The sequence below is a fragment of the Aricia agestis genome, chromosome Z, assembly GCF_905147365.1.
Source record: "Aricia agestis chromosome Z, ilAriAges1.1, whole genome shotgun sequence".
NCBI lineage: Eukaryota > Metazoa > Arthropoda > Insecta > Lepidoptera > Lycaenidae > Aricia > Aricia agestis.
Genome location: NC_056428.1, coordinates 884,330 through 897,753, shown reverse-complemented (window position 1 = coordinate 897,753; position 13,424 = coordinate 884,330). Strand labels below are relative to the sequence as shown.

At 37.0% G+C, this 13,424-nt stretch overlaps 1 protein-coding gene across 1 annotated transcript in view; it reads right to left on the bottom strand.

The window, feature by feature from the left end:
* Nucleotides 1–12,317, bottom strand: part of LOC121738934 (frizzled-2) — a 36,115-nt gene extending 23,798 nt beyond the window's left edge. The window contains exon 1 of the mRNA XM_042131214.1: nt 11,975–12,317. The gene's annotated coding sequence lies outside the window, so the exon portion shown is untranslated. The remainder of the gene's footprint in view (nt 1–11,974) is intronic.
* Between the last annotated feature and the right edge of the window lie 1,107 nt (nt 12,318–13,424).

The window sequence follows — 13,424 nt, the reverse complement described above, 5'->3', positions numbered from 1 at the left end:
ACTTATCAACCAAGTACGAAATAAGGCCGACTACATACAAATCGTTTTCGACGAGTTCGTAAGAAACGTTGAATAGTCTTTATACCTAGAATTTTGAAGTCTTTGTAATAATTATCGTACCAATAAAAATGAATATAAGAACAGAAAGAAAACAAAACATCAGTCATAAAATTCTAAATTTAAAACAAGGATTGCTTTTTTTGTAATGTAAAGGGGCAGTAAAGTTGTGCCAGGATACCGTTTGATTGATTTTAGTGATGTTGTAATGTTTCTTGTAAGTTTATTGTCAAAGGCATGACAGTCGGAAGATTTACTACTCTCGATGGTTGTCGCGGCCAACCGATGGATATTCTGAAAGGTTTTCGCTTTACTTTCCTTCGGCGTCGTAAAATTATTATTTATAGTCATAAACTCGCCTTGAAAATTAAACTAGAAAGTTTATTTATTTTAATCTGCTATAAAGAATATAATGTATGTAACACAGATATAGATCAATATAGATACCGCATGTGTATGTACTTCCCGTGCCATATCGCGTTCCCAAACGACGAGCAATGCTCGTCTTTCGAAATTCTGTTCTTTAGTCTGCTATCGGAATCGGACGTCAATCGGAATTTTAAAAATGCCTAAATGCCTAATTGTGCCGCAGAAACTCGAATAGAAACGTTGGCCTAGATAATGGACACGTTTCTTATCATCGGTACGTCACAGTAGGTAGGAAACCAGTGGCACGCTCGTTTTTATACAAATGGAGGGACATGTGGTATCTATCTTGATCTATGTCTGTGGTATGTAATATATTTTGCTCTTATATTGGAATGGGTGCTTGCTTATGATGCATTTGTAGCTAAAACAAAATTTGATTTCGCATCGTTTTTTGCACTAAGGAAGAAATATATTATGTCCGGTTTCTTTAAGCGCACGTAGTTTATATTGGATAATGTAAACCAATCAAAAGCTCCAGTGAATAGCTAAACTCCTCTCGAAATACCTCAGAGAGTCTGACTTTGTACGGCGGTATAATAGCGCCGTGTGTACGAGCCTAAGTTTCCTTACAATAGTAGTGATTTTCTTCGAGTTATCGTAACATATGTACGCGATAGTGCTGCTATCTGTGATCGATGTTTAATTACCACGACGTTATCGAATCGATGATTTATTAATATTGCCCTCCCTATCTAACGATATTTTGAGTTTTTCCACTGCCTCGCGAGATAAAACTACGTTATTGATTGTTGAGTATTATCACAGAATATTACAATATAATACGATTTATTGCATGTAAAACACGAATCTCTCTTATCTTGTATCGACATTTTTTTTGTGGGAGCGTACGCATAATGTTTAAAACAGATTCTAGAATCAACATCTATTGAAATAGTCTTTAAAATTGGGATACACAGGATTAGAAGCAAAATTTTGTGTCAATTCAAATCGCAACGGACGAGGCGAGGCGAGGCGCGGCGCGGCGTAAATTTGATGGATTTGACTGATTTCAATTGCGTGAGACGTCTTGCGAATCTGTCAAATTCATAACAATATAAATTTAGAAATGCATCTACGCGTCGCGTAGAGGTCTGAATCAACCTTAATTTGGATCTAGAATAGGCCCAGAAAATGGTTTTCAGACCCATGAGTGTATCCTGATTCCTGGGTGAGCTAGTCCATTATCTTTACCCTATATTTTAGTCTTAACAGAAAACCTGTTTAAAAATACATAGTTTCAATTGTCTTACAATTTTTCTAGCCTACATCGCACGATTGGTAAAATGATAGAAATTTGTCAGGTACCACCCTCACTGCTTATCGCGGCGCAATCTTTGAGCACCCCTAGTCTATACCTAGATATATTCTAGATCATAATATCATCCCAAACGATGGGATCCACAATTAGGATCCAGCTGTTCTCTAATTGATACCATGTGCTTTATTGGAGACCAATTGACATCAATATAGCGATCTAGAGATCTATAAGTACAATTATTGATCACGTCGAGACAACATTGATACTTTACACTTTACAGGATCAAGTATCAAGACCACCTAGTTGTTGGCGAGAAGCCCATGTCAGCTATCTGATATCACATGCATCAGGCAAAGGATAGATGCAAAATCTTGAGTTATGCACATTTCACATTCTCTGTTGTGAATTTAAAGCTCCTTCTTGAATTTAAATATTTAAAACGTTTGGTATTCCTTAGGCAACTTCTGAAAGGATTATTAATATAAATTTAATATTAAACTAACTGTAAATTATCTCGATTCGTCGTAGTTTCTGATAGATCGGGAAGTGTTTACGACGAGGACGAGGACCAGGTCCTACTTCATATCATTAGGGTCGTTCTCCGAATTCGCGAATGTTATTACGGTAGAAGAAAAGGTCTTTCTTTTATTATCTCTCGACAGTCGAGCCTGAAATCTGTGACATAAGTTCTGCTTGGACCTTATATTATGTAACTAAAAATTTGTTAATCGCGGGAAGGGAACCTTACATTTTACATCAATAAAAATATCCTTTGTTCTTTCAGCTGGGGCTCAAGTTACTCAAATATCTCCAAAGTTTAAAAAATACAGACGTAGTTTCTGTGTAACTGACAATTACTGTTATCCACGTGTTGCGATAACGAACGCGTACATCAAATTGTATGAAATACTGATGATTACTGATTAGTGATTAACTGATTACCATCGATATAGGTAAACGCCGAATGCCGATCGACTCACAGCTCCGTAACCATAGTGACAATCACGGTAATCCATCTTTGTTCAACGTGGAGGAGCTTTACGGCACTAGCATCTCCGGTGGTCTCCGGATTAACTTATCTCGGCATAGCTCGGGAATCGGGATTAACGCGCTGTTGGCCGAATTGCTTAATGTAGCTTTCTCCACGCGAGTGTTAAACATTCTACACACAGCTACAGTGGCGGATTACATACTGATCTTTTGAGGCACCATATCGCAATAATGAAGCCCAATTCTCAAGATTTGAATCTGACGCAAAAAGTGCGCGAGTGAGACACATGCTTGAGAATCGAGCCCCAGAGTTTTGGCTCTCGCGACGTAGGTAGATTTTTTTAACCCCCGACAAAAAAGAGGGGTGTTTTGACCCCCGACAAAAAGAGGGGTGTTATATGTTTGACGTGTCTGTCTGTCTGTCTGTCTGTCTGTCTGTGGCATCGTAGCATCCAAACAAAACGGGTGGACCGATTTTGATCTAGTTTTTATTTGTTTGCTGTGTTTTTATTTGAAAGCTGACATGATCGAGAGTGTTCTTAGCTATAGTTTATCATCATCAGCCTGCTGAGTGCTGGAAAATCACGGTTCATCTGGTTCGTGAAGGGCCGATGTTAGCAACTTGCAGTCGTTTGGTGGGCTTTATATTTTGCATTCTAGTTCGTGACATTTATGAATATGTATTTATACATTAATGGAAAGTTGACCTAGTGCTGCAGCATCACCTGGTAATCAATAGGATACCCAACTCCTCACCAACTTAGAGCAGAGGTTTCGTCTTTGGGCTTATTTTAATTGCGACAACTAGTGAGACGTAGATAACCAGTAAATTTTTGCATGCTGCTGCTGCAGCATCACCTAGATTCTATAGGAGCCGAGCTCCATATGAACCCAAAGTGGAGGTTTCATGTTTGGACTCATATTGACGGCCCCATCCAAGAGGATATTCATAGATGGTATTCATTTTGATATGATCCTGTTGATAGGAATTATTCTGCACTATTATAATTTATAATTTTATAACCAACATAAGTTTAAGAAGCAAGAAAAAAAACCGCCAAACAACTTTAAAAAGTAATAAAATAATATTAACTGACTTTAAGTTTAAATAATTCCTAAGTGTAAAGTGATATTTTAGTCCATAATTGTTGTCAAGGTGTGTCGGGGGACCGCTAATAATGTATAATATTATGTTTGATTTCACACATTATAGTTTAAGGGTCAGTTGACAATGAACCGAATCGAGACAATCAGTGACTAGGTGATACAAAATGTAAAAGTCCATGTTGGTGGCCCCCAGACACACCTTGACAACAATTAAGGACTAAAATATCAGTTTACACTTAGGCATTATTTAAACTTAAAGTCAGTAAATATTATTTTATTACTTTTTAAAGTTGTTTGGCGGTTTTTTTTAATTTCTTAATAAATTAATTACCGAATACAAAGAAAAAAAAAACTATGTTCGGCTGTAGGTATATTTTATACGAAATAGATGTTACTGGTAAACAACTTATGTCTGTGTACAAACAACTAACAATGCAACTTGCAAGTGATCACCAAGGTATGCGGATACTATCTTTAAAACCGCAAAGGATGTCAATTTACTACCTTTCTCCATTCTGCTTTCATAATCATAAATACTTTGATTGTTGTATGCCTGTCTTAACAATCTTCCTAAGGGCCTAACATTCTTCAGGTACACTTTAGTACGGTCATACGGGCAAAGTTGCATTGTTTCTGTACCTCAGCCCTTACAAAGGTTTGTGTTTGCCGATCACAATCTATAGGGCCGCAAGATTGGGTCTCAAAGCCTACAGATCAGGATGGATGATTCTGGATGCCTTTTTTGTTGGTCATAAAACACAGCGGGGAGCGAACCAGCAGCCCGCCGAGTGTCTCGACCACGTCTCGACGTTATAACTTATATTTCGATGCTATCTGTTGGCATTATTTTTGTCTCAAGGCCCCACTCTAATGGCCGTTTTCTAGAGGGTTTTCAGGAGTATTCTATTTGGTAGCACTAGACATTATCCGATCCACAACACGGCATTTTGCCGATTGGTACAAACGGAATAGATAAAAAAGGAAACAACTGTAATTAACGATGGGTGCAAGTAGCATCAAGGTACATCGTGGAGGGCTGAGTTTCTCTACAATAATCAGTAATCACTATAAAGTTTTTTGCCTCATCTCACGGAGTATAATAGTCAGTAGCCTCAGTTATGAATTATTATGACTAACAAGCGCAGTAACCCGACCCGATGTTATAATAACTCTATTCATCGCTGACGTTAAACAGTTGGGTTCAAGTACGGCATGTACTTTAGATAACTCTGTCGTGTGGTATTTAATCGCAGTTTATTTTAGATTCATTCTGCTTAAGAACGCCAAAATAATAGTTTCGATGAAGTCTCTAAACCGCAATTGTATTTCTGCTACCTCTTTACGCCCAAATCGCTATGTTTTAAGAAATTAAACAAATAGTATTATTTCGTAGCTTATTATCCTGTATAAAAAAGAAATTGGAATGAATAAGATCATGTATTTTGCTTTAGGACCCCTCGCAGCACCTCCATCGTGGGTATCGCAGACACAATAGATTTTCAGTTATTGTTATGCGGAAGCAGGCTGCCGCTTGGGGATTGATGGGTTAACTTAATGCTCAATTGTCTTTGTTTTAACTATAACGCTACGTACGATAATAATAGACCATTTTATAGTTACCTGGAAAATCTATTCCATTATTTCCATAACTTTAATAATAAGTATTACTTATTAGATTCATGAAACAATACTAAATATGAGTAAGACAGTAATGAAATAACAATTGCACTATACTTATTATTGTTTTGAATTAATTGCTATTTGAGTCATAGCACAGTACACGATTAATGATTATATTTATACACTACGTTTCATAAATCATAGTAATTACGTTTATGAGTTAAATAACTTGTTTAAACTTACTAAATGACGCCCGCAATTTCGACGCAACGGAGTTCCGTTACGCCAAAATTCATTCGTCGAGCGGGAACCGTACATTTTTCCGAAATAAAATGTCTCTATGTCCTTTCCCGGGACTCAAAGTATCTCCATACCAAATTTTGAGCAAAATCACTAAACTAACAATAAAATTATTATAAAGTACGGTACGGTAAAATTTTAATGATTGTAATATAAACTTTTACTGTAGATCTTGGATAATATTTTAAGGACGTTAAAACTAACTACAGTAAAACATAATTTTAACTATGTCATGTATCATATTTTCTAAATTACGTAGAAATATTTTCGAAAAGATATTAATCGTGTGAGCGATAGGTGGAGCCACACTAACATACTTCGTCAATATTTATCAACCTTATTAGTGTGTGAATAAAGTTCAAAATGGGTACAGTAGTTATGCGCATACATTATGGGCCGGCGCAGCGGGCAGCAACCCAACACTGCACCATTAATTCTAGGATATTTTGACTTTCAGTTATCTGATGGTGGGCTTCAATATCTTCTGGGTATCGGTTACAAAAAAAATCATAGGTAGAGTAGGTACTTAAGAATGGAACAGTATAAATTATGTTCTCACCATGCAATGATGCCAATAACACGATAATGCGAAAGGTGGTAAAATTCATTGGTTGTTTTATGGAAATTATTCAAGAATTTAGGACATAATAATTAGCATAATTTCGTTGACGAACTTCGACGCGAGTTTAGCGTGGATAAGACGATAGCTTGCGGTCGCAGTAAAATCATTTAGTAGTCATACTTAACTTTAATTTAATGATGAGTTTGGCAGAAAATTGTTTCGAGTTTATGTTAAAATCTATATCTATAAATTATACTAGATGTCCCGCGCGGCTTCGCCCGCGTGAATTAGGAATTTCACAGAAACCGTACATTTAGGTAATCATTAAACATCTCTGGATGCGACAGTTACATTTTTTTATATTGTAGTAAACGTAGTCCATGTATTTACTGTAATAAAATTTACACAAGAATACCACACCATATATATTTTCACAATATTGTATAGCAAGACGGAATTAAAACTAAACAATGTGGTGTGCACTATTGTGGTGGAATGAGACGCGTCCTACATAGTGTATGCTCTGTGCAGTCTGTTCAGACAATGCATGCTCTATGTCCTGTACCTTACGTTTATTAAACATAGTAAAGTGTAAGCCACATAATGTAAACGAAGACTTTTATGTGAAAAATGCGCGTATAACTTGTCTTTGGGTGTTAGAGAGCGTCAAAGTAGAATTACTGTATCATTAAAACATTCTGAATGTCAAAATTGAAAATATCTATGACCTGTCGTAATGTGGCCTATGGCCAGGGCAATTATTATTATTAAAACTTAAAAGTATCTTTTAGAAATTGCGTTTTGATCTAAGTAAAATGTAAATAAAAAAAAGCAAGAACTACAAAAACAGCGCGAGCCGCGAACATAGATTTAACTAAAAAGTAATTCATTTCACAAATAAAGTTTATGGCCAATATTAATAACGTAAATTAATTCAAAGATCAAATTAAAGTTGCTGCACCTTTCACAACATGACATGGGACTGGTGGGCACTGGGCACATTATAATAAAAATTAATCACTTGTTTACATAGCTAAATGTCAGCCTACTTAAAATGATACAATCTTCTATAGTCTAAGTACCTACTATAATATTATAAAGCGGAAGAGTTTGTCAGTTTGTTTGTTTGCACGAGCTTATCTCAGGAACTGCTGGTCCGATTTGAAAAAATCTTTCAGTGTTAGATAGCCACATAAATAGCCCATTTATCCAGGAAGGCTATATGCTATATTTTATCACGCTAAGACTAATAGGAGCGAAGAAATAGAGGAAAGTGTGGAAAAGACGAGGGAAAAATGTTTGAAATGGCTTATTTGAACGCGTTAATCTCAGTAACTACTGGTCTTATTTGAAAAATTCTTTCAGTGTTAGATAGCCAATTTATCGAGGAAGGCTATAGGCTATATTTCATCACGCTAAGACTAATAGGAGGGAAGAAATAGATGAAAATGTGGAAAAAACGGAGGAAATTATTTAAAATAGCTTATTATCTTAAGAAACTACTAGAGCAATTTTTATGTTATTAAGCACACATGAAGAGTAGACCACGTGAAAGGACATAGGTTTCTTTTCTTGCGGAAAAATGTACGGTTTCCGTGACATTCCCAAACTAGGCGGGCGAAGCAGCGACGAACATCTAGTATTTTATACTTTCTAACCATCGAAATATAATACAATGTAGAACGGTAGCTCTCATCTATTTGACCGCTCAAATATAACTCATTATTGTATTAATAAATAGCAAATACGTAGCTAGAGCGAATATTGTATGACTGACCCGAGTATGACACCTGAAAGTTCGAAAGTTATATATTATGCGAAATGCAAAAGTTTGCAGATCGTGGACCAATCTTTTGATTCTGTTACTCTTTCATATAATTTATTATTCTTTCCAACAACGTTAAAAGCGAGACTAATGTGAAACTTAATAAACAACACAATTAGCTACGCGAGCAGCAATCTTCCCTTGTTTCTACGTTTTTAATTACCTGCATCGTCACAAAGGTCCATATCTTATTATGCTCTCATTCTTCTGGAGTCGAGAAAAGAGAAAATTAATAAATCATGAAAGTAGGCCGGTTAAGAACTCCACGATAATTATTTCTTAATTATGAAAAACTAGATCTCGCCCGACTTCGTTAGCACAATCTCAATAAGAAGGTCTTACGAAGCGACAGATTTATAGCCTGGGCCTGAGCCCTGGGCTAACAATGCATTATTCTTTACCCGACTGCGGCTCAAGGGGTTATGTTTTTCCAGAGTATTTCTTTGACAAGCTTTAGGACCAGAACGGCTATAGCCTATAACGGATTTGGACTTTAGAGCGATCCATATTCATTTTTTTTCGTGACAGTCACACAGTGAGGGTACTTCGCAGTTCGGATTTTTATTTTATTTTTGACAGATATTCTTAATTATTACTTATTATTAACATTGACATTATGCCTGCTATGTATTTTAAATTGCTGATGACATACCATGCCGAAATTACGTCGCGTTATATTGTATGCGTAGGGCATTGCAAGTGCAAGCGTGATCATGCCGAACTTCGGCCGCGTATTTTCGGCTTAGTGTGTTTAGACATAGATCTATTTGAGTCGTAAGTCGTAACTCGTAGCATAGAGACGATCATGATAATAAGATTACCAGCATAAGGACTGTTGTATGGCAGTAGTCGAAGACAAACATTCGATTGTTTACCGGCGCGGGCGTCGAACCCGCTATATCCGACCATGGTTAGCCACCGTAATTAGTAGGTACTAGGTGTTAGATAATACCGAACGGGAATACTACTGCTCTGTTTATGTTTACCTACTAGTTACTGCTTACTAGTTAGTAGTTACTAGTTACTACCTACCGACATCAGTATGATGTGAAATGTGAATGTACATAGTACTACGTGAGTTATAAGCACGTAAACGCATGAAATCAAACTGCCGCAGAGACGAATATTGATAATTAATTACTTAACTGTAATTAAATGAAACTTTTGACATAAGCCCCATCCATCCATACTTCCACACTTACATACTTATAAATGCGAAAGTGTGTCTGTCTGTCTGTTACCTCTTCACGCCCAAACCGCTATTAAACCGATTTTGCTAAATTTGGCATGAAGATACTTTGAGTCCCGGGAAAGGACATCTAAGGATACTTTTTATGCCGAAAAAATGTACGGTTCCCGCGCGATAAACGGGCGTCATCTGGTACATTATATTATTTCAAACTTGTAAGGGGAGCGCCCTTCATTACGAGTACATTGAAGTTTATTCATCATTGAACGTGGCTTAGGTTAAAGTTTAACTCAGGGTTAACATAATATACGTAGACTCATAGACTGTGACGTAGATAAGAATTTGCGAATGTTTTATGAATAAGTAGTTTGCGAATACGGCTTATCAATCAGGAGAAAGAATCTCATTGAATAAGCTCTGCTTTGTGACGCTTCTCATACATTCTAACAGAGAAGACTGTTTTCATAGATTGGAAGTATTATGGTAACCCATAACACTTATTTTAAAATTTAAACACTGCCTCGACAGCGCGTTAAAATTAGAAAATATATAATTTAACACTTTACGTAATAAATCGTTTATTATATCCTGTTTTATTTCTATAACGCTTCGTGGTACATAAATCGTATGATGTTTTCCCTCGCCCACACTGTACGTCTAATGTAACACTGTTGTTATAGGTTCAGCCATCAATATAGGCTGTTTACGATTTATTTTTTGTTTACACTAAGTCGGCTTAACGCTCGCGTAACGTTTATTTTCTATTTTATCTTAGTTTTATTGGGATTTTACGTTTACTATGATTTTGAGAGGAGTATTTAAGTACGCTTTTAGACGGTAAACTTACAATTTAAATGAGAATAAAATAACAATTTGGCGTTACTCATAACTCATAAATCATGATAAATTAAAGATACTGTCAGTGACAAAGCGGTTAAGTTTAGCTTCTAGCATCACATACCTGATACCATAGGCCGCAGTACTGTTTTGCCTATACTTACATATTTTCAAGTGCGGTTTTCAAGAATGGTCGTGGACCGTGGTATTAGAATATGAGTGAAACATGTGAGGCATGTGCGAATGACCCCATAACAGACATGAGCCGAGTCCCAAGCTCAGTGCCAGCAATAAATCTCAGCATGTGGAAGCTGGCTAGTACAAAGAGAATTCTCGTTTTTTACCAAATACAAAGCTATGCAGCTTTACTGCACGTAAAACGTAAATCCTGATAATTTTAAAGTAGGTTTTATGCAGGTCGGAAGCTACATTTTAAACTTTTAAATTTAGAAACAGATTTATTTTTTAATTTCTCTTGTGTGCTGTGACTTAAATGAAATATGATGCGACTGCTGATAAAAAGAAATAATGCAGCTGCCACCGCGTTGTTTGAGCCCGAGTTTAGTTTTCTTTATTTTGTTAATAGATGACTTCATTATTTGATTTATTTATTACTTGATATCTCACTTTCTGACAAGTCTTATTTTCAATTTTTTCTGCCGCTGCCGCCTTTATTTTCTTGCTGCCCCCCCTCGGTACGCCCATGCATTTTAGAGTGTACACTGTACAGTTTTAATTACCTACATGTGACTTTTTTTTGTCATTTTTTGTAACTTGTCTCATGTATTGAACCATAGGTAACGTGCAAATCATAATGGGCAGGAAAGTGCAACTCGTAAATAAAGGCATGAGTCAGTTCGTGGCTCGTTAGTTATTTTCGACTTGCAAATGAGAAAGTGCATCGGCTAACATAGCCGGGTATAGCCGGCTAGTTAGCCGGGCTAACCGTGGGCTAACTATAGCCGCGTTCAGGTGGCGGGTGCGTTGACTTTCTGGCGTATCCGGTTTTCTTGTAAACATTTTTTATTCCTTACACGGACCCGAATATTTTTTACCCGATGGCAGAAGGAGGGTAATTTTGTGAGTAATTTTGGCAAGTATGTATCAAATATTAAATTAGCCCTCTCTGCAGCCTGAACGGCTTGTCGGATTTTAGCTTGCGAGATGTCGTTAGATTCGTTTTTACCGATTTGTTGATTTGAGCGACACTCTGTATTATCAAAATGCAGTCGGTTCTTTTTACTTTCTTCTTAGGGAGCGCCATGCCGACTGTATGGGCGCCGCAGACTCGATCGCTAAAAAAGTCTGTCGTCTGCGATCTCCCTTAAACAACCCTTTTTTACTTGTTAAACTGTATAAAAAAGGAACACCTGTACACTACGCGTAGTGTTTACAGTAAATATTTATTATTTAGTAAAGAATAAAGATCGCGATAACGTCTATAGACACTAACAGGCCCGTGGCGCGTCGTAAAACGTTTTAATGGCTCATTTGTAAATTTTTGCCCCATTTAAATACTTGTTAGGCGTACTTATTACATTAATTTTAGCTAATTATGGTCACAAGTAATGATTTCAGAAATGTGAAACATCGTTTATGCTACTTTGACTGTCGTATCCTGATTATGATAACGTCTAACTATAAGCTGGAACTATCGTATTCGATCCGCGAAATCAGAGTATATTCGAGAAGGTTATCACCGTAATCGGCTCATTATGCTGGTATGTGTGTTGTCAACAGTCGGTACTCGGTTATCGCCTCAAAACAACAGCTATCGCCGGCAATCGATAGATAACTCACCGCTTCACTCCAGCGAGGTGACGTGCAGTCGGGACGCTGAGGGCACGCAACTTCACCGTCTTAAACACCTAATTGAATCCATGTTATCATTTAAACGTATCGATCAGTCACACTCGCGACCGTTCGGACGCGTATATTTATACACTCGGTCGAGAACACCTCCAACTCGTATCACACACGGACAATTCGCTCGGTATAGCCCGAATACCGTGTAAAAATGTCGAACTTAAGTCACTGATCAGCTGAGCGGTGGTTACAAACAGTTGACGTCGGTATTTCGGTCGGGAGCGCGAGCGACGTGCGGTAAACGCGGCGCGAGGAGCGGAACTGATTCGTAATTTCGTTCGCGAGGAGACTGTCGACCGAACGAATGAGCGAGCGCGGCAGATCGCGGCGAGGCGCGGCGCGGGGGGCGGTGTGTTCTCAGTTCTCTAGCAGATGCCGATAGATGGCGCTACAATCAGTAGCGGAGGCAAATTAATGCCGTAAATATATTATTATTAATTTAATCTTTGATAGGTATGTAAATTAATATTGTTAATTGTTATCCAAGTTTACGAGTCGAAACGAAGATATTACTTTGGCCCTTTAAGTTCTGTTGCGCTACATGTCTGTTACTTTAAGTATCAACCGGAAATACTATAACGGAAACATAACATTTTGTTACATATTTACTTACTTAATTTAAATTAAAATGTAGCCGGCAGAATCATGCCAAAATATTTCATAAAAATATGTTTAATGAAAGCTCGAAAGCACTCGAAAGTCGGAACTTATGAAGACAAAAAATAAGCGATTTCTTCATTTAAGCAAAATAAAAATATTCATTGACATTAATACTTACATTAAAATCGATTCAAATTAGTATAAATTCTTTACAATTTACTTTTCCCAAAAAAACCGATCCTTTACATTAAAAATTCGTGTCACAAAAGCTGCTCGATTCTCGAACTCAAAGGGGGCAGATAAAACATGTTTTAGAAGTTCCTAAATGATTTTCAGTTTACTCTGTAGTCTGTACTCGAATTAAATGCCTTTCACACTCGATTGAAGACCCATTCCGATAATGATTCGATTGCAAATGTCGTCCTTCGTAACTTTATGTGTACTTTGCTGAAAAAATGTGTACTGTGATATGATTGGTACTGTGTACAAGTACAGCATGCTTTAGTTATGTAGATTTGAAAATGTAATTATTTTTAACCGACTTCCAAAAAGGAGGAGGTTATATAATCGGCTGTGGATTTTTTAAGGAGGATTTTTTTGTTTAAGCAATAGCTTAAATGCTACTCCTTGACCCTTGCAGTATTTATTATCCGTAAAGCATAAAGCATACCTGATAAATAGGCGGTCTTACCTACTGCTAAGTGCTGTTACAGCAGAGACCGCCTATTTGTATTTTGTACATACATACTTTTCCTTAGGTATTGTGTTTTTAAGTTTAAGTTTA